This window comes from Hyla sarda, unplaced genomic scaffold (assembly GCF_029499605.1).
Source record: "Hyla sarda isolate aHylSar1 unplaced genomic scaffold, aHylSar1.hap1 scaffold_2872, whole genome shotgun sequence".
Classification (NCBI taxonomy): Eukaryota; Metazoa; Chordata; class Amphibia; order Anura; family Hylidae; genus Hyla; species Hyla sarda.
In genome coordinates this window covers 23577-28555 of record NW_026609578.1, presented here as the reverse complement: position 1 = coordinate 28555, position 4979 = coordinate 23577, and the positions used below count along the sequence as shown (strand labels likewise).

Below are 4979 nucleotides of genomic sequence, written 5' to 3'. Positions count from 1 at the left end.
AGCCGCTGCTGTGTCCAGGGCCCAGGAGCCTTAGCACTGTGCTGTGATGTCACTCAATACCACTGACATCACTAGGTGTAAACAACATCTCTCCTTTGCTGTGTATGTGACTATGGAGCTGTTTGGTGATGTCGTCTATTATGGCCTTCATAGAAGCAACAGGAGATTGTTGCATCCATCTAGAACCCTCAGAACTACAGTGCTATGATGTCACTCACTTCCACAGGCCTTGCAGAGTGTAAACAACAACAACCCAGCTTTGTTGTGTATGTAACCATAGGGATTGTGATGTCACCTAGAACCTTCACAGCAGCGACAGCTTTATGAGGAGCATCAGCACTGCTCTGCCTGAGCAGAACCATCACCGCCATAGGTTGTCAAATAACCCGGGTTTAACCCACACAGGTAAGTCCAATGGGGTGCAGGCATGTCCTCTATGCTTACAGCTTCCGTGGGTGTTGGTTGGATACCGTTTGGGGACAGCCAAGGAGGCATCTGCAGGCAACAAAGGTAGGTGTGTGCTTGTGTGTGTGTTGTCCTATGCAGATCCTAAGCCCAGTGTCACATGCAAGTAGGAGGAGTAAGAAGGGTTCCTGGCAAATCCGGGTTATGGATTGCATTTAAAAAGGCCCCGTGGGAGTGCAATGGGCCCCTGTCTTGCTGCTTAGCAATAATGGTATGGGTTTAGGTTCTGCTGTGTGTACTGGTGGTTGACTGCCCCCCAGCCCAGAGTGTGCATGGAAAATTGTCTGGCAGCCTCCCTGACAGCAAGCAGTGATAGTGCCCATGAAGGGCACCTTGTTGGGCCCGCCCCTTTCACGGTTATCGCTTCTCGCCTTTTGGCTAAGATCAAGTGTAGTATCTGTTCTTATCAGTTTAATATCTGATACGTCCCCTATCTGGGGACCATATATTAAATGGATTTTTGAGAACGGGGGCCGATTTCGAAGCTTGCTTCCGTCGCCCTATGCATTGACCCGATATGGCAGTATCTTCGGGTACAGTGCACCACCCCCTTACAGGGTTAAAAAGAAAGATTCCTACTTTCATTGCTACCTGCTTGCTGGCTAGCCAGCTAGCCAGCCCTGTGGGCCTTGCTGCTGCTGCAGCCAAAAAACAAAAGGTGGTGCTGCTGCTGCTTCTGCTTCTGCTTGTGTCTGGCCGCTGTTGGAGCGTCCAGGCACAGGACTTCTGCTGCTGCTGACTAAATGGCCTCCTTAATTGGATCATTTGAGTAGCCAGCACACCTGTGCAGGTAGGGCATGACATGATAGGCAGCTGCCTTGATAGCGGGTGGGTGCTGAATGTTCCTAATTGACAAAATAAGATTAATGCTTATGAAGAAATATAAAATCTCATCCCTTCCCCAATATCGCGCCACACCCCTACCCCTTAATTCCCTGGTTGAACTTGATGGACATATGTCTTTTTTCGACCGTACTAACTATGTAACTATGTAACATAACATGGGGGGGGGGGGGGGTCTCCTGGCTGTTCACACAGGTGTGTCATTGCTGTACATTGACCATGCATTGCTTCTGTGGTATTGCAAAGGCAAAGACAAATGCTTCCAGCCATCCATTGCACTAATGGATTGGTCATCAGCTGGCTGTCTATGTCCCGCATCAATATAGACCAAAGTACAGAGGGTTAGTCTATGCTATTGTGCACCTACCTGATGCATCAGAAGGTGCGAGGCCCTTGCTAAATTCTGTGCACAGACTTTGAGATCTATACTTTAGACTGTATCTAAACCTGCTCCAACATGGACTGACATTCTGGCCTACTTTCAGCCGATGCGACTTGTCTGTCGCTGAACAGTCGCTTTTTATGTATTCAGCACCTATGTATAATGTTGTAAAAATGCTCTAGAAGCTAAAGTCGCAGAAATGTCACACATATTTGGCCTGCAACTTTCTGTGCGACAAATTCAGACAGGAAAAATCAGTATAAATCCTTAGAAAATTATCCCCCAGTGTCTCCATCTGCTGGCGGTATTGAATAAGCATTGCTGCACTGATGGGGTATGCATTAGACGAAAAAAAAGAAGAAAAAGAAGAATAATACGCCCAGAAAAGAGGCGAAAAGGAGAAAAACGTAAAAAAACGTGAAAAAAAAGTAAGAGGAAGAGAAGGGAAAAAAAGGTGGAAATGGGTTTAAAAGTGATTTCGGCGGAGAAATATATATATATTGTCACGATGCCGGCTGGCAGGTAGTGGATCCTCTGTGCCAGAGAGGGATTGGCGTGGACCGTGCTAGTGGATCGGTTCTAAGTCACTACTGGTTTTCACCAGAGCCCGCCGCAAAGCGGGATGGTCTTGCTGCGGCGGTAGTGACCAGGTCGTATCCACTAGCAACGGCTCAACCTCTCTGGCTGCTGAAGATAGGCGCGGTACAAGGGAGTAGACAGAAGCAAGGTCGGACGTAGCAGAAGGTCGGGGCAGGCAGCAAGGATCGTAGTCAGGGGCAACGGCAGGAGGTCTGGAACACAGGCTAGGAACACACAAGGAAACGCTTTCACTGGCACGATGGCAACAAGATCCGGCGAGGGAGTGAAGGGGAAGTGAGGTGATATAGGGAAGTGCACAGGTGATAACACTAATTGGAACCACTGCGCCAATCAGCGGCGCAGTGGCCCTTTAAATCGCAAAGACCCGGCGCGCGCGAGAGCTGATGGAGGACTGACGGAGAGCGAGTCAGGTACGGGAGCCGGGGTGCGCATCGCGAGCGGGCGCTACCCGCATCGCGAATCGCATCCCGGCTGGAGGCGGTATCGCAGCGCCCAGGGTCAGTGGAACCGACCGGAGCGCTGCAGTGAGGAGAGTGTAGCGAGCGCTCCGGGGAGGAGCGGGGACCCGGAGCGCTCGGCGTAACAGTACCCCCCCCCCTTGGGTCTCCCCCTCTTCTTGGAGCCTGAGAACCTGAGGACCAGACTTTTGTCCAGGATATTGTCCTCAGGTTCCCAGGACCTCTCTTCTGGACCACAACCCTCCCAATCTACTAAAAAGAAGGTTTTCCCTCTGACCTTTTTTGAAGCTAAAATCTCTTTGACGGAGAAGATGTCCGAGGAGCCGGAGACAGGAGTGGGAGGAACAGATTTGGGAGAGAAACGGTTAATGATAAGTGGTTTAAGAAGAGAAACGTGAAAGGCATTAGGAATACGAAGAGAAGGAGGAAGAAGAAGTTTGTAAGAGACAGGATTAATCTGGCGCAAAATTTTGAAAGGACCAAGATAGCGTGGTCCCAACTTATAGCTAGGGACACGGAAGCGGACATATTTAGCGGAGAGCCATACCTTGTCTCCAGGGGAAAAAATGGGAGGAGCTCTTCTTTTCATATCCGCGAATTTCTTCATGCGTGAAGAAGCCTGTAAGAGAGAATTTTGGGTCTCTCTCCATATGATGGAAAGATCACGAGAAATTTCATCCACAGCGGGCAGACCAGAGGGCAAGGGGGTAGGGAGGGGAGGAAGAGGGTGACGGCCGTACACCACGAAAAATGGGGATTTGGAGGAAGATTCAGAGACTCTGAAATTATACGAGAATTCGGCCCAAGGTAGAAGATCTGCCCAGTCATCCTGGCGGGAGGAAACAAAATGTCGTAAATAATCACCCAAGACCTGGTTAATTCTTTCTACTAGTCCATTGGATTGAGGATGATATGCAGAAGAAAAATTTTATTTAATCTTGAGTTGTTTACAGAGAGCCCTCCAGAATTTAGACACGAATTGGACGCCTCTATCCGAGACGATCTGCGTAGGCAACCCGTGAAGACGAAAAATGTGTACAAAAAATTGTTTAGCCAACTGAGGCGCTGAAGGAAGACCAGGAAGAGGGATGAAATGTGCCATTTTGGAGAATCGATCAACGACCACCCAAATAACAGTGTTGCCATGGGATGGGGGTAAGTCAGTAATAAAATCCATACCAATCAGAGACCAAGGCTGTTCGGGGACAGGCAGAGGATGAAGAAAACCAGCGGGCTTCTGGCGAGGAGTCTTATCCCGGGCACAGATAGTGCAGGCTCGCACAAAGTCCACCACATCAGTCTCTAGAGTCGGCCACCAATAGAAGCGAGAGATGAGTTGCACAGATTTCTTGATGCCCGCATGACCTGCGAGATGGGAGGAGTGACCCCATTTGAGGATTCCGAGGCGTTGGCGTGGAGAAACAAAGGTCTTTCCTGGAGGAGTTTGCCTGATGGAGGCTGGAGAAGTGGAAATCAGGCAGTCAGGAGGAATGATGTGTTGAGGAGAGAGTTCAACTTCAGAAGCATCTGAGGAACGAGAGAGAGCATCGGCCCTAATGTTCTTATCGGCAGGCCGAAAGTGAATTTCAAAATTAAATCGGGCAAAGAACAGAGACCACCTGGCCTGACGAGGATTCAGCCGTTGGGCAGACTGGAGGTAGGAGAGGTTCTTGTGATCGGTGTAAATAATAACTGGAAATCTTGATCCCTCCAGCAGATGCCTCCATTCCTCAAGTGCTAATTTAATGGCTAGAAGCTCTCGATCCCCGATGGAGTAGTTCCTCTCCGCCGGAGAGAAGGTCCTAGAAAAAAAACCACAAGTAACAGCATGCCCGGAAGAGTTTTTTTGTAGAAGGACAGCTCCAGCTCCCACTGAGGAGGCATCAACCTCCAATAGGAAGGGTTTAGATGGGTCAGGTCTGGAGAGCACGGGAGCCGAAGAAAAGGCAGACTTGAGCCGTTTAAAGGCGTCTTCCGCTTGAGGAGGCCAAGACTTGGGATCGGCATTTTTTTTGGTTAAAGCCACAATAGGAGCCACAACGGTAGAAAAATGTGGAATAAATTGCCTGTAATAATTGGCGAACCCCAAAAAACGTTGGATGGCACGGAGTCCGGAGGGGCGTGGCCAATCTAAGACGGCAGAGAGTTTGTCTGGATCCATTTGTAGTCCCTGGCCAGAGACCAAGTATCCTAGGAAAGGAAGAGATTGGCATTCAAACAGACATTTCTCT

The 4979-nt window shown here is 49.4% G+C and overlaps 1 non-coding gene across 1 annotated transcript; it reads left to right on the top strand.

The window, feature by feature from the left end:
* Window positions 1–824: 824 nt before the first annotated feature.
* LOC130326763 (U2 spliceosomal RNA) lies at window positions 825–1014 on the top strand. Its single transcript, XR_008871315.1, has one exon. It is a non-coding gene; the product is annotated as a U2 spliceosomal RNA (small nuclear RNA).
* The last annotated feature ends 3965 nt before the right edge of the window (window positions 1015–4979 follow it).